The sequence below is a fragment of the Tetrao urogallus genome (assembly GCF_951394365.1).
Source record: "Tetrao urogallus genome assembly, chromosome: 1".
Classification (NCBI taxonomy): Eukaryota; Metazoa; Chordata; class Aves; order Galliformes; family Phasianidae; genus Tetrao; species Tetrao urogallus.
In genome coordinates, this window is record NC_136813.1 from 34733329 (window position 1) to 34757407 (window position 24079).

Here is a 24079-nt window from a genome sequence, read left to right on the forward strand (position 1 = left end):
AATATATGGCAGCTACTATCTATACAGTATGTCAAATATGTAGCTATTGATGTCCTCAGTGACTGTGGATATTGAATATATTGATCATCTTTGCTTTAATAGCTCATCAGTTAACACTTTTTTTCTTTTTTTTTTTACTGCAACAAATCATAATGAATTATGTTGTTATAACATCTGACTGTCTTGCTCAAAATAGTGCTGTTCATTCATTTTACTTTGTCTGTCAAATACAGCTCCAATACAGATTCTAGGATATATGACAGGGCAAGAAAGGTAAAAAAAAAAAAACTATATAGTTACAATTTTATGTGTTTACAGTTTTACCCAAACTTTATCTGCAAGATTTCTATTAAAAATTCAGCTACAGAAGAAAAAATAAAAATAAAAATCAATGCTGCCATATAGAACAATATTCAGTTTGATCTACAAATGTCTGATTTGTATCTTCCTATTATTTTCAGTCCTTTATTCCCATCTCTTCATTTTCTCTGCATCTTGACCTTACTTCTTGTCTATCTCAATGTACTTGGACTTTCTGATATATTCATTTGCACATTTATTTATTTATTTATTTATTTATTTATTTATTATTTTCTGTGGCAGTTCTGAGCTCTCACATATTAGATTAAGTTTTTCATTTATTTATTTTTGTCAAAAGAAGCTTCTGAAATTTGGCTACTCGGATACTGAAGTCTCAAAAGAATAATGGCTTCAAGTTGACCTACAAGAAAAAAATCTAAATAGTCTTTGGCCGCGCTGTTAACTCTCCTGATATAACTAAAAGAGCATTAGCTGTATCTTAACCTCTGATCACATTATACTAGCAAATTTAAAATACACCAATAGGATTTTTTCCTTCAACAGGCTGCTGAATCAGTCTGGTGTCCCTGATGCAGTATTTACTAGGAAGAAAATTCCAGACTGTCTACAACATTTTTAACAGTAATCATCTGAGAAAATAAGAAAATGTCTTTTTCCTTTTTTTTTTTTTTTTTAATGACACGTCATTTCCTTAATTAAACGCACAAGTGTCATGTATGACTATATAGCATTTGTGGTTCATATTTTCCCAATTTTTGTAAACATTATCCTTGAGCTAGTTCTTTTCTAATCTGCCTACATTTAAGTAAGTACCACAATGAATTATACAATATACAATATTGTATATTATATAATACAATATTATACAATATACAATATACAGTGTATAATTATACAAATATATTTAATAAGAAACCAAGAGCACATAAGTGATGGCAGAATATTGTTCACTAATATTCAGACTCACCAAACTTTCTTGTCTCAGATTTGTGCTTCAATTTCACATTTCATTATACTGTACCTTCTTTATTTTAATTTGAATTTGGAAGGAAAGAAGTTGTGTATTCCTAAATAGTAAAATAGAATGTCTTGTAACTCTGCGATCAGATGTATGATATGAGCAAGCTATGTTAACTGAACTAGTTTTGGTGTAGGAGTGATTTAGATATATTTGTCTGAACACTACTAATCTGGAAACTGATCTTGAATAATATTTTGTGAGTTAATCAAGACTGCTGCTTTCTCAAGCTTTTAAATGAGATCCAAAAACATTGGGTATTTTACTTGATAAGCTGCAATTAACAGGAGAATTAGAATGATAACATAATTGATAAGATAATTTGTTTTATTTGAATATTTTTGTATTGTGGATCCTTTTCCCATGATTGCATTCTTTTAGATAGTATACATTGAATAGGTGAGTGTTATCTCTGTTTTAAGTGATGAAGCTAAGATGTATGAATTGTCACATTCATTGGTATGTGATAATTCCAGTGTCTATAAAGACCTATCTAATTAGTAAAGATGATTTTCCTACAGCCTTCATAGTGACTTTCAAGTCTGTTGACTTCAGGAAAATTATTTTTACTTGTACAGCTTTTATGGCAGTGAGGATTTAGTGCATATGCATTTTTAAGAAATACCAGTGTGTGAGCCACAATTCAGCATTTGAAGACTTAAATGAAAAGGCTTGACCAAATAGTGCTTTACTAAAGGGAGAGAAGGAGGTACAGAAAGGAAATAAAATAAACATGTAAACTAATCATGTGTTCTTCAAAGCACAGCAATAATACATTAAAATCCTCCCCACACATTTCTTAATGGAAGAAATGATAAAACAGCAGTATGTTATGCACTTCTGCTTTTCTTGTTTCTGTTTTCTACGACCTACACTAGTTAAGACTGCTTAATGGAGATACAGATAATATCAAATGGCTGTTTCTGCCTTGTAATGACACTCTAAAGTGCACCTAATCAGCAAATATCTTTCTTGATTCTTTTTTTTTTTCTGCTGAATACATTCCGAGTTGCTTCTCTCTGCTGCAGGGCCAGCCATCTCATTCCTTAGTAGGAGAACCATACTACTGAAGACCATACACACCTGAAGGATGTGATGTTAAGGGTATTTCTAAGAACACTTTGCATTACAGATTTTTTATTTTGACCTTCTGCATGTCTAGATTACTAGCAACTATATCTTTAGAATGAAAGAATGAAGAGATTAATTCAGGCATTTTTTTGTTTAACTAATTTTTCAAATTTTAATTTACATTTTTAACAACAGATTTAATCAGCTTTATGATGCAACTGCTTCCTAATAACAGTAGTCTCCAAAACAGATTACGAGTGACATGTGCTTTAAATATGTTGCAGTCTGAGCCACTGTTCAAATATAATTCTTCTCTGAGTCCTTGGAAGGCTGTTCCCTTTTTTGTGCTTTCATTAATGATTATACTCATGTTAGGACTACTCACATGTCTATTTGCTTATACAAATGTTCCACATGTATCTTGAAAAACAGAAAAAGAATAATTCTACTTATCGACCTTAACAGTTGTATTACCTTATAGAAAGGAAATTAAAATCTATATAGTCAATATAATGATAGTGGATCACTAGTTAACTCAAAGGTTTTGTAATACTCTGATGCAGAATGCAAATTTAAATTCAGAATTATTTATATTTATAAAAGGAAATTAAAAGACCTTGTAGTTTGGAACTCCTTAATTACAAAATTATTATTTTTATTCTTTTTTTTTATTTTATTAGTGTACTTTGGAAAATTAATTAGGTTACCTTCTTGAATGGAGATCTTTCTAAACTGGAGCCTTAGAAAGAGAATTTCTGTGTTATTTGCAACACAGAAAAGCATGTAAACAAGCATCTAAAATTTCCCTTCAAGGAAAGAGATAGTAAATAATAAGAGCAGAGCTTGAAAGAGAGGTTACTATGGCTACATTTGAGCTACAGAGACACGAGTGTTTTCAGGATTCTAGGTTCACAAGCACAACCCACATCGTGGTGATAAACTGGAAAATAATATTTTCCTTATACTCTAGCTTCCACAGGAAGACTGAAAAGGAGACCTTCTCTCTGCCTAGAGAGACTTTATGCTGTGAAAGCACTAGGAGAGAAATGATTAAGGTCTGGCTCATATTTATATTACCTTCTGCTAGCACAAGTCATTAAGCAAGCCAAATCTGCTGTAGTGAAGCTTTGGTTTCATTTTACTCAGCCAAATTCAGTTCTCTTTTTACTTTGTTATCTACTTTGCTGTGTGCAACACAAATCTCATAGAATACCAGCACCTACGTGATTCACTACAGAGTTCATCTACCTGCCTTTCCAAACTTCTGAGATACCTATGCATCTGTAAAACAGTATATAGTATTTCAATAGAAAAGGTGATTAAATTAGAACATCTTTGTATGCAAATCCACTACATTCATTTGTAGCACAGTTACTTTTAGAAAGCTTAAAATATGTATTTTTTTCATCAAGAAATGTTTTTAAATGGCAAAATACAATAGAAGAAAATAAATGCGAATTTTACTATCTTTAAATTTTTCAAAATACCTGCTGTTCATTGTTATGTTGTTGTTGTTTTAATCACTGAATAATGTGAGCAATACTGACGCTCAAATGGTCAAATACATACCTGTCTGTGTGTGATACAAAGACCTGAGAATTAACGAGGAGAAAATGGGACTCTGAATATCATTGTTAGTGATAGTCATGTTAAGTGACTGGAAACAGCATATATGTAGAGATGCTATGTAATCTGAGAATAACCACAAATGGCTTTGAAATAGCTTCTATATCACAAATATTCTGTTCACAATTGCTAGAGAATCCTGTTCCAGAGCAATAAACAAGAAGACAAGTTATTAAAAAACAAATCAGTGGCAAACATCTTGTAAGTTTTAAAATTAATAGCTCATTTTTTTTTCTACAATCTATTGAAGCCTTCCAAACCAGCTTCTGTCAAATAAAAGGTCAGTATAATAAAACAAAAATAATCTGATTATAATGACCTTATCTTCCCTATCTTCACTGTAGGGAAAGAGGGCACAAATGCATAAGCAAATACAGGGCACAAATACATAAATATAAATATGGTCATTTTCTTCAGCATATATCTGTTCTATCACGATAAATCTGAAGAATTATAAAACAATTAACTTATAAGGAAAGTGAAGAGAACTCAGTCTTCTGAAGTGCTGGAAACAGAATTTGCTAAAACAGTTTTATTAAAAAATAATCTTAAGGCAGTCTTGGGTGACTCTACAGACTACTGGGATTTCTTTATTTTCTTTGCTATTTTGCTGTCATCAGTGCTATGTTGTACTTTAAACAAGCTAATAAATTCCACATGAACAAAACTGAAAAAAAAAATCTTTAGAAATAAATGTGACATGTAAACATGTAAATATGTTATTTATAAAATAACCGTTTATCTTATGATCTACTACTCTACTGTGTATTTTGTCCTAGGCTTGGTATAACTTTCTTTAACTTCTCTTTAAGAGTTCAGTTAGAATAGAGAAAAAATAGCACAGAATAAAACATAAAATCATTTAAGATAAGTTTATTAAAACTGTTTTCTGTAAGCACTTGCATTGGGTTTATATGGCTAGGTTTTCACAAGGAGGCTGAAGGGATGGCCTTTGTGAGAAGAGTCCATAAGATATCCCTGTGTTGAACAGAGGAACTTGCAGCTGGCTCAGAAATAGAGTTGCCACTGGCGAAAATTAAGCCAATGATGAGCACTTGTTGCATCTCTGTGATAGCATATTTGAAAAAGTAAAAGATCTGCTTTACCACCACAGAGAGGAATGAAAAAGCCATGGAGACCTCAAGTTCAGTGCAGAAGGAGAGCAAAAGTTTATCCGGCCATGAAATGGAATTTCCCCTTCAGCCTGTGGAGAGGCCTATGGTGGAGCAGGCTCTCACCTGCAGGCCATGGCACCACATGGAGCGGTTCCCCATGGTGCAATCAGGGAGGATCTCATTGTGCAGCAGTGGGTGAGACCTGAAGGATGCCACAGACAATACAGAGCTCCCATTGGAGCAGCCCCAGGCGAGAGCTGCAGACCATGGAGAGGAGCCCAGTGTGGAGCAGGAGGGCTGGGAAATCTATCACCTGTGGGGGCCGCTGCTGAAGCAGTCTTCTTCACAATTGCTAGAGAAGGGTAGGCCCTGTGATACGGTCCTATGTTGGAGCACTGCTTGAAGAGCTGCAGTCTGTGGGAAACTCACATAGGATCAAGTTTAGGAAGGAAGACATCCCATGGGATGGGCTCCATGTTGGGGCGAGGATGAAGGAATGGCAGATATAAAGCATTACAGATTGTCTGCAACCCTCATTCTCCATTCCGCTGCACCACTCGGGAAGGATCTAGAAGGTTTATGCAGGAGAAGGTGGATTTTGTTAACTTTTAGTTTTCACTGCTCTAGTCTGTTAGAAGGAGGCAATAAATTACATTAGTCTCCCTGTGCTGAGTCTATTCCTCATGCTGGTAACTGATGAGTGCTCTCCTTGTCCTTATCATCAACCTTCAAGGGCTTTTTTCATCACATTTTCTGCTCTTGTCCTTTGGAGGAGGGGAAGTGAGAGGGATGTCAAGGAGCTTAGCTGCACTTCTGTGTTAAGTCTGTATGTGTTCAAGGATCGGTTAGAATGGTACCTGGGCAATCTGATCTAGTGGGTGGCAACTCCACTTGTGGCAGGGACTTGACACTAAATGATCTTAGAGGTCCTTTCTAATCCAAAGTCATTCTATGATGATTCAGTGAGTCTATGAAACCACCGCAGTACTGAATACTTCGTAAGTGATAAAAGAGGTTGCAGAATATCATTAAAATAAGATACAGATGTCTTGCTCCAATTATCAGAGCCAGAGCAAGAGGGAAGATTCTTTGATATATCCAAAGTGAGACTGAGACACAAGTGACGTCAAATGTCCTCATGTCCTCCAATCAGTTTATTAACAATTAAAGTGGGGAAAAGATGGGGAAGGAAAAGGCTGGCAATTAAGAATTAAGGTGATGAGGAAGGGAAGATGAGAAATAGGAAAGATAGGAAGAGAGCAATAATTATGTAAAGTTGGGGTTAGTCACCACCAAGGATAAAGCAAAGTCCTGTTGTGCGCCATTCCAGTGGCCCAAAGCAGATGAAGAAGTAAAGGCAGAAGGAGAGATGGCAGCAGAATGGCCAGCCTTAGGCAGCAAGCAGGTAACTGACAGCAGGTCTCAGAGAAACAGGCAGACCTCAGGTAGCAGGCCCAGGAGAATCAGGCAACAGGCATATATCACTCTACAAGGACTCCGATATTAGACCTCCCCTGTTTGTAGGTGCCTTTTTCTTATTCTGTTCTTCTGCCAGCATGGTACTGCTGGGCACTTAGGTTAGAGTCTCATACAGCACCAGTGGACACACAGATTCTCTGGATAGTTATCTCCTTTGAGATGTGCCCACAAAAGTCTGTGTATCAGAAATTTAGCAGCTGCTTATCTCTGGGGGCTGCAAAAAAAGATTTCTTGGACTTGTCCATCTGTTGAAGTTGTAGACAAAGGTGCAGACCATCTTGGACATGTCCATCTGTTGTTCAACAACAGGCTTTGAGACAAAGATGCAGACTGTCTTGGACTTGTCCTAGACTTGCCTGGACTTGTCAATCTTTCAGAAATAGTCTCTTATAACAGACAAATTCAATTTTTTTTTGTCTTCATTTATTTCTTGCCTCACCTATCTTGGGGCCTTACATGATGGAGTGACAACATTGGTTGAAAAAGTAAGAGCAACTGATATATTCTATCAGGGCTTCTGCAGGGACTTTAACACTGTCCAACATCACATACTTATATTTAAATTAGAGAGATACTGGTTTGAAGAATGGACTATTTGGCACTTAAGGAATTGGTTAAAAAGTTATAGCCAAAGGGTTGTTGTCAATAGTTCTATATAGATCAAAGAAGGGGGTGGCATTCAGAGATACATGGACAGGCTCAAAAGGTAAGGTCCATGTGAACCTAATGGTATTCTACAAAGCCAAGTTCGAGGTGTTGCATTTGGGTCGGAGTAATCCCAGATATATGTATAGGCGGGAAGAAGAACTCCTTGAGAGCACCCTGCAGAGAAGGCTGTGGGGGTCCTGGTAGATGAAAAAAAGTAACATGAGCCAGTAGTGTGCACTTGCTGCCTGGAAGGCCAACTTTGTCCTGGGCTGAATCTGAAGAGTGGCCAACTGGTGAGAGAGGTTGTTGTCCTCCTCTACTCAGCAATTGTGAAGCCCCATGTATGCAGGCCTGAGGCCCCCAGAACAGGAAAGATGCAGAGCTGTTGGAATGGATTTATAGGAGTGTCTTTAAATTGACCACAAAGCTGAAGCACCTTTGCTATGAAGACAGGCTCTCAGAGGCTGGTAAGGAGTGTCTCAAATCAACATGAGGCAATCAACATCACTCTGTAGACAATTTTACATCTGAAAGCATTTTTTTGGAGCTGTTCGAATTCGAAAGGGAGTGCTCAGGAATGTTAACTGACTGAAGACTTGGCCTGTGAGCAAATAATTTCAGCTTGAGAAGGGAGTCAGGGAGATGATACCACTGCATAGTGTGAAGACAGGATACAAACTGGCATCTCCTTGCTTCGTCTTATCTGCTGACTTCTATTTCAAAGGCCTGGAAGATAGGAACAAAGGAGTTCCTGCTGAAATCCCAAAACCAGAAGCTGCCACTCCAAAAAAATCTGACTCGACCACACTTCGACTATAAATAAGAGTTTGTACTGTAGTTGTTAGTCATCCTCAACTGAACAACACAACCTCCAACAACCCATTACTACTGTAGATCAGCACCTGACACCTAGACATTGCTGGATTTAGGAACCCCGGTGAATCACTTGGCTTTGCTGTATTTATATATCTGTCTGTCTCTCTTTCCCTGTTTTCTATCTTTTTATCTTCATTTATTCTTTCATTTTCATAAAAGCTGTTGCATAACATTGTAATTAGCAAATTAGCCAATTTTACCTCCAAGTAGTTATTGTTAGTAGTTAAGAAAGCTCTCAATAAATTAATGCGTATCATTCCTCTGAGTCTTGGATGATTCCATAGCAGTAGAGACCCCTTGCTGACTAGGGGAGGTGCAACTCGAGAGAAAGAAAAAATTCACCTCCCTCAGAACCTATTGAATGGGACAAGATGCAAGCTGATGGATCTGGACTTATTCAGCCTGGAGAAGTCTCTGGAGATACCTGATTGCAGCCTTCCAGTATTTAAAGTGAGCTTATTATAAACAGGAGGGAATAGGACATGTGAGGATATTTTTAAATTAAAAGAAGGAGATTTGATTACAGATGAGAGGAAAATTTTTCACTGAGAGGAGGGCAAGGTGCTTGAACAGGTTGTCCACAGAGGCTGTGGCTGTCCCATCCCCGGAGATGTTCAAGTTCAGGTTGGATGGGGTCTTTAGTAACCTGATCTAGTGCCCAATTAAGTGGCTGGCAATCCTGCTCACACAGCAGAGGAGTTGCAACTAAATGATCTTTGAGGTCCCTTCCAACTCAAGTCATTCTGTGATTCTGTGACTGTGATTTAATCAGAAAAATTCTACTATTTACAGGTAAATACTCTGTACAAGTTTTATATTCATTTTAAGTCTATTCAAGATTTCAGAATACTTGAAATTCTCAACCTTTTTATATAGTCGCTGGACTACAAATAGTTCTATAGTCTGCTGAGTTTTTGACGAACTTATATTTTGGCATTATTTCCTGTGTACATCTTGGCAGTGTCAAATATGTTCTCTTGGCCATCTGCAAGCAAAGCTCACTCCTGTGAATTGGGAATATATTTTAAAGATTTACTCTAATGAAATGCAATAGGCAAGGGGTTTCATAGCTTAATTATTTAAGACAAAAATTATGTTTTCAGGATGCACATTTCAAAATGAAATTAAATTTACTGTGGTTCACATGCACTGACGGGATAAAAGTTGGAGCAGATTTTGATGCAGTATCATTGCAATACATATATGTGTAAATATCAGTTCATATAATTCATCGTCTTTATTGTCTGAATCTTTGTTACTGCTTACCTTTTCTGTATTTAACTACAAATGATGATTATCTGGATTACCATGTAAAAAGTTATCACCATACTTCACTCATCCTGAAACTTTCCCCTATTAGTATTCTTCTTATGACATTTAGCCACTTTTAAGGAAACTGCTGATTTTAGAGATTGAACCATGGGCGGCGGAGGGTGTGGGGGGTGGGCAGAGGGGGAGAAGGCATTATTCAATTCTTGGTTATTTCTGATTTTTTAAATTAGATCATCTACATATTATATTGTATTTGTGCTGTTTGATAGTATGGATTTTTAACTCTCATTCCATTTATTTAGGGTTTATTTCTATTTTCAGTTAAAGATCTAGTTACTCTTTAATTTCACAGTAGATAAAAAAAAATAATAATAAATCTATTAGCCCCTTCCTGAAAATTATTCTTTGTTCCTTAGTATACATTCTCTTATGGCAAGTTACATTAAAAGAATGGAGACTTTTATTTATTATTTTTGTTATTATTTTTGAAATCCTAGCTACTTTATAATCCAATTGCACTTTAAGATAAAAATAATTGTATTGGTTAATGCCAGCTATATCTCTTGGACCAGGAATTAGTATGTGTATGGGAACTACTGAGTCACGGCCTGATCCTCTGATTGATCACCTGACACAAGCCATGAGTCAGCCAGAGGAGCACAGGTGAAGGCAATTCACCTAGACCTATTTAAGAGCTGGCTATCAGTGGGGAAGGATCTTGTCTGGAGATCCTTCTTTCTGGTGTTTTGTGGTGAGCCCAGCATAAGGGTAAGCCTTCCATTTATTCTCTTTTGTTATCATAATCTACTTCGCCTAACTCTCTTGTTTATTTCATGATTGTAATATCCATTGATTATACAGTGTGTTATTCCACATCATTGCTTTTTCTAGGAGACTTTAAACCGAAGTTCAGTGGCTAGCAACTCAGTTCAGGGAGGCACTATACATAACAAAAATGCTTGAATCAGATTGTGTCTTTTACATACAAATACATTTCAAGAGTTATGGTTCTTAAAAAAAAAAAAAAAAAATGCATGAAAATTACTTTCTTCAAAATTCTCAAAAAAAAAAAAAAAATTGCAACCCCTTACATTTTTTTCATACATGCAGATCCAACATCCCATATGAATATAAAGATATGCAGAAACAAAAATTTGTTACAGGAAGTGACTACAAGCTTCAAATCCTATATATTTTTTCCTTTATTCATTAATGACCCAGGAAGCCCACTAAAATTTCATTGTTTTTTTGCTGTATGATATTTTTTTTCCTCCAGTATTTGTAACAATAAAGCTGTGAAATTATTTTTCTGGGAATAAAAAAGTAGTGAAAACATCCTGTTTAGGAAAAAAATTGTGTTGGCATGACAACAGATAGAGAGGAATTTCAGAAGAATTCTGTGCAAGATGGTCCCACTGAATATATCCTTGATCATCATTGGATTGAAGTCTGTAGGATTATCGTGAAACAGGACAATAAAATAAGAATTAAAAAACATTTTAAATTTGAATAAGAATGATCATGTTTCCATTTTATTGTTTCTATTAACATGTACTCTTAAATTGACTTTATTAATGTTATTATTATGTTATTATTTCCATAATTTGATGCAGATTTTCATAAAAATATAGAAATATTGAATATAGAAACATCTAGCAAATATTTTTCATATTGCACAATTGTCTGCATTTGAATTATTAATTAGGAGTGGGGTAGTAATGAAAGAATTTTCTATCTATTTGAAACAGTGAGGCAATGAAAAATATTTCTGCATAAAATTCTAAATTTATTCCTGACATGACCTTATAGTGAAGCTAGATTTGAAAAGTTTAAAAAAAAAAAAAAAAATAAGCTCAGTGACTTAATTTCTGTGAATAATTCTGTGTACTTACATCAGAGGCTTACCAAGCAAGGTATTATCACAGAAATTCTCTATAAATAATTTAAAAGGCCATACTTACCAGTATGACTTTTAAGAAATTGATCCATCTAAAAAGTTCAATTGAATCACTAATAAAATAATTGAGGGGTGATAAGGTGATTTTTAAAGCAGAAAGTTTTTAGGGAGCATAGAATGAAGTAGTTAATCTGCAAAACTCTTATGCATCATTGTACTTGAAAGGTCACGAGAATGTAAGTATGATTTAAATGTGCTTTGCTAACTTTTACAAGAATTATATTCTGCAATACCTATAAACTATTATGCAAGGAAATTATTTTCTAGATAGTATGATGTGAAAAGTTTTTAAAGAGAAGTCCAATTTGGCTTCATAAGAAAAATTAAACAGAAGAAGCAGCAACCTTTCATTTAAATTAAGAAATATTGCAGTTATACAATTTGGTTGTGTTTATATGGCTGTCTCAGAAGCTAAAAAAATAAACGAGGTCCTTCAAACAATAAATAATTGTAGCAGTAGTTTGCAGGAAGGGACAGTGAACTTAGTAAGCAAATTAATACACAGAGGCCCATCAACAATAGCTGGCCTTAAGTTTGCTGTAAACAGAATACGTTAAAAGTGCATTTGAAAAACCTGATAGTGTTTTAATTAATGGAGAACACTTGTGGGCCATTTATTGTTTCTAGAAATTAGGTAAGATAATTCATCCAGCACAGGTGTATGTAATTGAGAGAGCTGCCTAAAAGTGCACATATTACACTTAATTTACTTTAGGAGTTTTGCAGATAGAGTGAAAATTTAGTTCAAATAAGCCTTTAAAAGGAAATGGGCAATGAACCTCACTGTCTGAATAAGGAGAAAGAACAGTTTCATCAGGAGTTGCAAGATCAGTTGTACAAAGTCATGCAAGTGAAACATAATTTTATTAATTTACTTCAGTGTTTCACCTAGTTTCCACATTTCACTATGTATGGGAACTGCTGAATCAGGGTCTGAACCTCTGATTGATCACCTGAGGCAAGCAATGAGTCAGCCATGGGAGCACAGGTGAAGGCTATTCACCTGTGCTGCTGGAAGGCGTGGAGCCTGGCTCCACCTCTCCTAGACCCATTTAAGAACTGATAGCTAGTGGGGAAGGGTCTCTTATGGAGATCCCCTCCTCAGGATTTTTCATAGCAATCCCAGGATATGGGTAAGTATTCTATCTATTTGATTTTAATATAATAACTGTATATTCAAACTCTTTGGTATATTTCATAACTATAACATCTGTGCATTCATTGACTATACACACTATAAAAATAATACTTTTGAATTTTGAGAATTACGTAACTAAACCTTCATAATTTAAAGAAGCCTGCGATAGTGATTGATACATGATGACGTTTTGTACTTTATCAACAATTTTAAAACATAGTTCCCATTTCATCTGCTTATCAGTTTGCAATAATGATTTTGGAAAGAGTTGTCTTTAAAAAAAAAAAAATGTATTTTCCTTTGTAACTAAGTTTTTTCTTTTGTAAGGATTTTAGTGTTGTTTATGTCTTAAAGTATTTACATTGAGTTTCAAAATAAGGGCTTTGATTTTGGTTATCTAAATGTTTGTCTGTAACTTTAAAATGCCAGTCCATACACTTATTTACTTATGGTCTTTTCCTCAGAACTTTCTTAAGGAACAACAAAAGTTCTTCCTATCAGCTGTCATTTACACTTTAAATCTTGTTAATTAAAAGTATTTCTCATTCAGAGTTAGTGCCTGGTACTTCCATTCATGTATAGTTTCTTTCTAAGAAAATCATTAAGTATATATTGCATAGCTTAACTTTCATGCATCTTGTCAACTGCTAGTTTCCTAAGTGGTGTAACAGAAACTTAAAGGTACATGAACATTAATCACCACATTTGACAGTCAGTGATTAAAATAGGCAACATAAAATACCCAGAGAGGTACAGATTAAACCCTGATAAATTTAAGGGCTTTGTCTCAGATTCCCTAAGTACTTAAAAAAGTAACATTAACTAAGATCTTCAATTATCATGAGAGGGACTTAAGTCTTTCAAGGTTTTAAAGCGTCTAATCTCTCAAATCATCAAATCTAAATATATATTCCAAGTAAGAGCTGTCAATGCGAGTACCATAGTATGGTGATAGAAGCAATTATCTACCTATAATGCAAAATAATAAACTGACTGCATGCATAAAAGCAAATATCCTAGGATGCAATATTTATACATAAAGTTTTACAGATTCAGGATAATAGGAGAAAAAACAAGATCATAAGAATGAATCATGTTTACTAAACTGCTGATATCACTAGTTATCAGTAGATAGATAGAAGTATATCTGAAGCACTAAGGGCTAACAACCTGCATGGGATCTGAAGGATTTTTTTTTTTTTTTTTTTAGGAAAAAAATCTCAAACTACATTTTAAAAAGCACTGGAAGTAGGAACCGAGTTCTAAGATTCACAATTTCTCATTGAATGTCACATAGTGATAACAAGGTGATCAACAAAAAAAATATAATCTTAACCATATACAGACCAGTAGAACAAATGCAGTAATAAAGACATTTGGCACTTTCAAGCATAATCAGTATTGTCTGTAGAATGTTTATTAGGAGACCAATTAAAACTATAGGAATAGGCTGAGAGCAATTTTCTCTCTCTTTCTAAGTTTTTCCTAACAGTGCAAGACAGACCACTTGCTGTTTCTGTCTGTTGTGTTTTCCAAGATACACGCTCATCTTCTGTTTATTTTCCAGAATGTTCATTAGTTTACAGGAATGTTTTGGCAACAGGTTCCGCAGTACATTGTTTTGAAATTAAATTTAAGATTCTCTTAGTCTTTTCTTTAACTTTTCTGTGTTGCTTAAATCTAGGCATCCCTGTCTTGAGTACATCTAAATATTTTCCTTCTTAGTATTCTAGATTTTTTTTGGATACTTTTCTGTGACAATGGCATCTTAATTGAATAATAATTCAAGATAGTTAACTAAGATTATATTTAACTAGTGTTAAATTTTTGTGGACATCATTCATCTTTGCTGCAGTAAATTCAGCTTTTCTAAAATTCTGAAAGCAGTTGTGTTCCTTGTCCATGTCATGCTACATGATGTACAAGATATGTTTTAGTAGCTTGTGGTAGCTATGGTAATGGGTGGATGGCTGGACTAGATGATCTTGTAGGTCTTTTCCAACATATGAGTCTATGCACTTTTTTCAGGTACTGTAGTACAGTATGATATATTCTACACATGATTTCTGCTCATACATACCTTGCTTTTATTCAGAAATGAATCAAGGAAACTTTGTTAATCTAGGCTTCATAGCTTGTATGAACTTTAGGGAGGAACACAGAAAACTTAGGAATGCAAGGTCCTTTAAGACAAGGAAGATAAGGAGGCTGAGTGAGTTCAGTGAAGATAAGCAGAATTGTTGTTGGCAATTCAATGGGTGGTCCTGTGAAGATAAGGAAGCAGAGCTGCTGTTGTGACACAATGCAACCCCCTAAAAGTTTTGCAATAGCCTTCATCCAATGGCAACCAGAAGGGCTCAGAGACCCTCCCACATTCTAGGGTGCATGCTCAATAAGGGGAGGGAGCAGGGGGGAGGAAGGGACATACAATGTATATGTAACCAATTTCTTGGAATTGTGATGAATATGTATACGCTATGCCTATAAATGTGTAGTCATCGCTTTCCTTGGTGTGAGTTAGGAGATATCCCCCTTGCACCCAACACCATAATAGACATATCTGCAATATAACCTTGAGTGGGTTATAGAGTTTGATTCTGCTTGTCAGAAATGTGAGAAGATTAAAAAAAGAGAACTAGTAGAAGCACACCGTATATGTGATAACAGAGGCAAAAGAAAAAGTGCAGATGCATTGCAGAGTTTTACATTCTTCATTAGAGGTGTTCTTTAATGTATATTAGTCTTCTTTCTAAACATGTGCTTGTGTTATCTCAGTGTGATAACTGTTTAATCTCTCTTTTTTGTTCACTTTACCAAATAATCAGAAGTCATGCCTTTAAGATGAAGATTTTTTGGAAATTATTTCTAATGGATAACCTTTCTTCACTTCTTCATTTGTTAAATTTCTCTGATATATTCTCCACATGAAAACATCTGCTTCTGGGAGAAGGAAGATGTTGATGACAGTTCTAAGCAAATACTTATGCTACTTGCAATGCCCCATAGTCCATAAAGAAAAGAGCAGATCATATTACATAAAATATCAAACAAAAGTCATTCTCTGAGGTAGTTCTCTTGCATTTTCCTTTAAAGTATGAGATATGTTATGAGTCAGATCTTAATGTAGGAAGTCAGTTTCCAAGGGTTACTGAGACATACAAGCCCAAAACTTTCAGTAGCAGTTTTTCTTTATTGTGCTGCTCTACTCTTGAGATACATGCCACTGCCTTTCTATTAATGATCATCCAGAATTATATAAGGCATTAGCTCTCCTTTTGTATGATTGAGAACTCCTTTCTTTTTAAAGGTCAGACATTCTGAGTGCTCTGAAATTTGCATGTTTACTTAGATTCTTCTAAAGCTTCCTTCACTTGATGATTTAACTGCAGAAAAGATTTGGCAATCTAGATTTGGATTCACTAAGGTATAGGTCCTTATAATATAGTGCTCTGCATAAATTGCATACAGCCCCTGGAGACTACTAGAGATCTTCTAATGCACAGACACAGGATTTAGACAAGATTTTATGGTAACTGATCTCTGTTACTTGGAGTTCAGCTCTCATAAATGTGTTATTTACCCTTCCTTAAGGGAAAGCAGTATTGCAGTTCATTTTCATAATGATATATAAGCTTTCTAGATTGGTGTGTGTCAAATAGTACCATCCAAGATAGATGGTTTAATTTAAGAAGGCTTCTTTTAGAGAATTCCTGGCCTTCCTATTTCCTTTGTTATAGGCTTTGTAATGGTTGTTGTTGTTTCCATAAATCTTAAACTCAAATAGTGATCTTGATATGCTCTGATTTTACATCTACTGGCCATATAATTCACCTAAACAGCGCTTAAAACCTGTGGTCTTGACATTAGGTTACTTTTATGTATAGAGTTAAACTTCTTGAGGTAGGTTATTAGCCAGACAAGGAACTAGTACTAGATGTTAGACAAGGAACTTTGCAACAGTAACTCCATTTGGGTCAAGTGAGACTCCTTTAACAATATTCTGCTGAATTGCCGCAATCAGTCTGCATTTCTGTGACCCAGTGCTCTAAATTATTTTAAATTACATACAAAATATATTTTCACTATCTCAGTTATCTACAAAAGACTATCCAAAATGATCATATTTGCATCTCTGGGGACAGCACCTGTTATTTAAAATAATTTTATACTTATATACAGGACAATCTTTATGACTGGAGTGTCCACAACAACCAAATTAACCATGCTGGTTGTTGATTATCAGCTGAAGGTGATCGGGGATGTATCCCAAAAGGTCTGATATTCCCACCTGAAAACTGTAAAAGTTAGTCAGATGCTTAACTGTGTAAATAATTAGGAATTCTGTCAATCACTGTGTCTCAGACCCTTTACTTTTCAAGCTGGTCCATTATCACCGCAGATAACTAAGTAGGGAGTTTCTAGATCACAGAGGATTTAATGATTGAATATGCTCACAGTTAGACCAAGATACACCACATTGGGCATTGTGATTGCCCAGAACTCCATATTTTTGCATTGCTCTTGACGCAGAAGCTCTCCTTATCACAAGAAGGCACAACTTATCCTGTCTTAAGATATGTAGATCACTTTAAAATTAATGCCTCCTATTGGTTTCCCAGCAAACTACTGTAGACAGAGAGAGCACAATAACTCCAATTGATAGAGCGAATTCTCAGCTATTTTTCAACATTTAATCATCATTATCCATGCATTTTCACCAGATTTGAACAAGAGCCTCCATGTCATACTCAAAAATCTGCACCAGTGGAAATGGCTGACGGTTTCACAGCTGCTCTGCTGGCATTATTTCAAGGAAAAAGTTGCTGACACAGTCTTTTCTTCATCAGCCCAAACAGATGCAACTCAGAAGGAGCCAAATACTGACTGTATGGTGGGTGATGTAGGACAGTCCAGACGAAATCACCAATGTGCTCAATAGTCTTCAAATCAACATGGGGCCTGGTGTTACTGTGTTGCAAGAAATGGGTTGTCTTCCTTGACTCTGGCAGTTTGAGTATTAGTTAGCTCCACTTTGGTCTGATTTGATGGTTTGTCACTGATAACAGTGTGAAACTGTCTAGGAAACTGTTACTTTCATCCTTACGTTTGGTCAATAGGTCCTGACAGACTTGCAACTAGGGTTCATTTTGTGTGAGTATTCATGGAACCATTTTGTTCAAACTGTGATATTCCAACATTGCCATCACTGCTTCCAATGCGCTGAAGCTGATATTCGACTCTGTGCTCAGTTTTATGATTGTTGTCTGCTGATTTGAATGGATGAACTGATCAAGATACTCTTGTAGTGTGACAGATGTGCATGGCTATGCAGAATATTGCTTGTCTTTCACATCACTATTGCCACTGCTGAAACACTACCCACCACCTCACTGCGCTCACATACACTGTTTGATTAGCATCCAGCAAGTGTTGATGAATGGCAATGGATGTAATTTTTTTCTATATGGAGATATTCAGTTAAACGCTCTCTGCTTCACATGCACTTCTGTGTCAGACATCATTTTTTCAGACTTCTGCTGCCATCTGTTACAGAGAAAGAGAATGTAGTAGAATATTAGCAGGAAGGTTCCTCCTCTGCTGCCATACCATCTACAACTATCTCTAATGTCATGGGCTAGCATAACAAAATAGGAGGCTTTACTTTAGAGTAGCCCTTGTATTTGTCCTGTGGGTATTAATTGGACTCTTCCCTAAAAACATTTATCTCTGACAATAAGCATCACTCAGGGTGCTGAGCTTGGATGGGATCATCATTCAGATGAATATATTTCAGAAATGTAAAAAAAGTGTATCAAATTCAGACAGCACCAATTTTGTTTGGCAGTACTATTTTTTCCTATATATGTAACAGATATTTAACCAACAGTTATGATCAATGAATGACTTTTAAACAATGAGAAAAAGCAGTTGCTATACACAGTATCTCAATACTTAAGTGAGATACACTGGAGAAAGAGCTATATTTATAACAGAGTTATTAAAACTATAGCTTGTGCTGAGGATGATGAAATCATAGAGACCTTACAGTTACAACTTTGCTTTAGTAACTCATGTGCATACTTTCAACCTACATCAAATAGGACTGTAAACTCTCCAAGGGAAGCTAACTAGGAGTTTTGTTTTGTTCCAATTTCTTTGATAAAAGTGAGAATATGGTGATTTACTTGTCACTTTCATAAGCTGTGTGTGTGTGTGTATATATATATATAAAAGATTCTGGCATTAATATATCTAGTTGGATCTTAAGATTTGTGATTTGATTTATTTTGATGAAGTGGTAAATCAAAAGTAATACTACGGAATTTTGAGAATGGAGCACGATTGGTTTAAATTGCTTTTTTCGTCATATCGTTATTAACTGCAGTGTGCGTAAAATATACAGATATGTTTCTATCAGGAAATGAAATATTTACGGTTTGGCAGAGGTTCCAGGACTGCTAAGTGACTTTGCCTTTGGAATCTAAACTAAAATAAACCAAAACTGACTATTCCATATTAATGTCAACATAGAAAAAGGAAAAAAAATAAAAAAAAATAGCATTTTGAAGAAAAGACTTCATATAAAACTTTCTTTTTTTTTTTAATTTATTTATTTAACAAACGCATTTTCACAACTGATGAAAGCACTGGGAAGCACAGAAGACTAAAATTCTGTTGTTTGCTTAGACAATGAGTTCCTTCTCTGCATGTCTGGAGTCAGTATGAGGAACGTTACACCTCAGACTGAGGTTTATTTTTATAAAGGTTTATTATCATAAACCTCAGTTTTATAACACATAGTGTTGCAAAAACATTACAAGTTCCACTAATTCCAGAATTACTGCAATTTTGGAGAAATCATCCAGTGCTACCACTGTTACCCCCATTACTTCCAATATCCTGTACATACACAAAGGAGAATTTCCCCATTGGACAGGAATGGTAGCCTGTATGAGTGTGTTATGAATCGCTATCCAAATGTTTAGCAGTAGAGATGACAACCACATAAAGATTAAAAAAAACAATTAGGATAAAAATGACAGAACAATCAAACAGTTCGTTTGCTGATAAATGTTCAGATTTTAAGTTACTAACACACATGAGATGCAAAATACCCAATAAATTTTGGGTAATATACGTATATTTAAAGTAAGATACAAGCCTTCATATTCTAAGACCTTCCAGCACTTCTTAAAATGCATACATATTAATGCCTAGTGTGTACTGTGAAGTGCTTTTCATGTACATGTATCCTGTTACTTTTCTTTGAGCTAAGATTCTGTGTGCTATACCAAGATATTTTTTAATCTATTTTTGTCTCTAGCTTACATTTTCTTGTACTATGTGTTGTAAGTAAATCACGATGTATAAATTGGCATTTTTGCCACACCCAAGACTGAAGGTAGAAGAAAGTGTTTTAAATATTATCCCTTCCCAGGAGAGCCTTATTTCTAAATATGAAGTGGGCATAAGAGGGGATAAATTTTGTCCGAGAAGGAAAAGGATGAAATAAAACTTAAATGAAACTAAAATTTATCAAAGCTATATATGAAATATTTCACTGATATTTTCCAAATAAATTTTAATGATATTTAAATAAATATCTCCATTAAATCTTGAATGAGTTTAGTCTTATGTTCAAAAACAGCAGTTCAGCAGTTGGGCTTTCTAACTGAGCTACTTGCTGTAGATACTTCTAACATAGTCATTTATTGAAAATTATTAATCTCACCTATTATTAAATAAATAAGACTAAGAAGAATCATACTCCAAGGATGTCTATATCTTTCTTCAATGGGAAACTTGGCTACTTAATTCACATACAAACATCTGTCTTTGAGGTTCTTAGAAAAGGGATAATGAATTCCAGCTGACCAAATTCTGTGTTTATGTGTGATTAGGAACAGATAAGCCATTCTTTTCTTAATTGTGTTCACTTCATGCTCATAGCACTGGGAATTTCCTTACTACCTGTGTCTTCATGACTATTTTTTTCTCTTTACATCTCTATTTCACTTTGATTAATTTTTCACGGCAGTTCTAAAATATATGATAATCTAAATGATATATATACCAATAACCTTTTTTTTTTCTCCAGTGGATTATTCTGTTCAGTTGTTCAACAGTTCAACTGTTGTTCAGTTAGCATGTAAGAGGAAACACTTTCACTGTTTTATGTGTGAATTTTCTCATTTTTTAATTCCTGTGATATTTCAGTAGTCAAAACTCAGAAATGCATCTACTGTTCTTGTAGTGATTGCAATAGTGCTCATACAGATTATGGTAAGACTTTTCCACATGTGCAAATTAAGCCTGGCTAGTCTTTTTGTGTCTTTCTATGGCAAAGCATGCCAAATATGCCATCAGTAGATCTCATTCAGCATTACAGCTTTCCAAGGTCCTTTGAACTTCATTTCAGAATATTTTCTTAAGAAAATGTCCTTCACAAGTACACAGTTTACAGAGGTAGTTATCTAGTAATAAACTTTTTGCCTCATTATGCGTTCCTTGATTCTCAGATTCATGTAAATATTAAATTTGCAGCAAATTTGAAGTGGCAACATTACATCAGAATAAAAGTGATTGCTTTGAAAACTAAACCCAAAAACATTTAAGGTTTACCATGTAGAATATATAGGAACATACAGTTTTCCCCTTTCCTGTGTTTGTGGAATGTGATGCAGATAGAATCTCCTGGTAAGGGATATCTGCATCTCCAAGACAGTTGAATATAACTAAATAACTGCAGATGTTATACACTTCATTGATATTGAAAAATGGAGGGGAAGTGTGCCATCACTGTGTTTTTAAAAAAAAAAAAAAAAAAAGGTGTTTACTCTGAAATCAAACAGGGAGGCAGAAGAAGAGGTCTCTTCACCTTAATCTTCTGACTGCTTCACAAATGACAGATTTGTACCAGTATTCAAAACATTTAAATTTTTGGATGCTTCCCATCATTTTTTGTCATGTTTACAAGAGCAAAAAAGGCTGATAGACAGCCAGAAATTTAAATAAACAATTTCTTTATTCTGTTGAAATCCTTATACATAAATACAGCTGATATTTGATCTGTCCAACAAATGATGACAAATTCCCCTACCCTATATACACTTCTTGTATTCATTAACAAAAATCAGTGAAATGATGAGAATCTCTTCTATGTCAAACCAACTTCAGAATTTAGAAACTCATTTTAACTGTTCTAATATTTTTACTTGACTGCATGATTTTAGTCATTTATTTCCTCCAAGAAAGTCAGTGGCTCAAACCTTGAAATACATGACTACTGCATAGCTGTTATTTTCTCTACCACATTTAATGTCAAAGGAGAAAAGGTTCTGGTTAAGTTTCGTAAGCTATTTCAGCTGTTTGAAAAACCTAAATCTTTTTCTTGATTGTGTGGTCTTCCTTAGCAGTGGGGTCTGCCAGTGCAGAAAGGTGAAAGATGACTCCTATCCTTGTTGGCAACCTGACATGTGTTTGGATTTTGCTATTCTGATTGTGAATGGCAGCACCTCAAAAGCTAAATTTGGGTTCATATAATAATTAAAAAAAAATTATATTAAGAAAATGCCACCAGAATAACACATTAATTTTATCAGAACTCTTGTGTAAAAGTGATGAATATGCATACATTGTTAACATAATTATCAAACACGAGTGACAATGTGTAACCCCTATGGAATATGCACAGATACTCTAGGAGGTTTCAGGTGTATTCAGGAGAAAAATAACCTATGGCATGGTTAATAGACAGCACTGCTCCAGTACACATCTGTATCTGCAAATGTGTAGCTACAGCTGCTGCTAAACTAGTTAACTTCCACATATGAATAATAAAAATAATTAGTTTGCATTCATAATGCTTAGTGAAAGACGTTCCTTCTATGAGATTTTATATGTTTATGTGGACAAAATACATGGAGAGAACCTCTCACATTGGATATTTTATGAGCTTAAAAAAAAAACCAAAAAAAAAAAAAAAAGAAAATCAAAACAAGGAATAAAGATCTGAGTACCTTTGTGTGTTGGAGAGATAAAACAATGCCACTGAAATCAGAGAATCAATTTTGCTGTTTAAAGAACATTGATTCAGCCAGGGAAGTTATGGCAAATATCCAAGCATACGAGAAAAGAGACTGAGGCATTGATGTTCTCTTCTGGTTGGAGCCTAGAGGGGAAATAATTTTTTCTTTTTCTTTGCTGGGGAATTGTGAGGCTTTGGCAATACAGAAGCATCAATAAAGACTAAGTGATCTGAAGTAAAAAATTAAGCCGGAAACCTTGCAGTTATTTCAGAGCATTTTAATCAATTATCAGCCTATCAGCTGATGCAGAACTGCAGAACAGTTTTAAAACTGTGCAGCTCTGACTCTTAAAACATGAAAGGAATGGATTCTTTTCCAACACATTTTTCTTAAAGAACGGCCATTATCTGCTAGCTTCCCTTCACATACAATCATGGAATTTTCAGAGCTTTGCATGCTGCTTCAGTATACAAGAATAACAAAAATGCATGTGTTAACTGCTGTTAAAGGCATATGGCATTTTCAAAATTGGTGCAAGTATTTACATATGTGTAGATGTTTGCACATAGCTTAATGTCTTATCTAGACAGCAGTCATCTCCATAGTCTATGATTTCTGTTTTGCTGAATTTGTGAAAAAGAGAGAGGCAGTTTGCATCAGACTCAAGTGAACAGCAGAAAACAAAAGCCATCTCTTGACTTTGTTTTTAAAACTAATGCATTGCTAAATAAAACTGGAAAAGCTGCTATTATTTTGATAGCTTTAGAAAATGCATTTCATGCTGCAGATGAGAAAGATCCAGGGTCATGTAAATGTTTTAACATTATACAAGCAGAAGCAGTAATGCAAACTGAAGTAGTACTTATGAATAAACAGAATCAATGAAATATATTAGTTAAATCATGTTAAACAAGCTCATAGTAACTGGATTGTTATTATTACTAATAAAAAATGTATTTACTTCAAAATTTTAGTGTCTTATATTTCAGTCACCTTTGTCACACTGATATTGTTCAGTGATATAGCATTGGAATAGTGAGTCATGCATAAGTTGAACAGATCTTGGTAATTTTCTGTCAGTTCAGGGTGCTATTGATATACTATTACAGATATTTGGCTCTAATTTGAAATATTCTCATTTGCAAAAATGAAAAGAAATTAATTGATTGCTAACCTTCATTCTAAGCAAAACAAAATTTTTGCCTAAGTGAACAACTGTTTCATGAGCCAAAACAGGCCAGGAATTTTAGATAGAGTTATACTCAAACTGTTTTGTTATTAATTGCATCACTAGTAAGAAGTAGTGTTCATTGCCCTTTATTTTTCTGTAATGATGTTTCTAAATTAAAAAGAAAAGCATCTTCAATGGTTGGAAATATGATCATAAAAACTGAGACTATTTAGTTGTCCTTGACATCGTCTGTTACACCAGATGTGATACATTCAGACATGAGAACCATTTGCTGCATATATTTATGTATTCCACTGTAGAGCTGATGTACAGTACTACCATGATGAGAAGACAATATT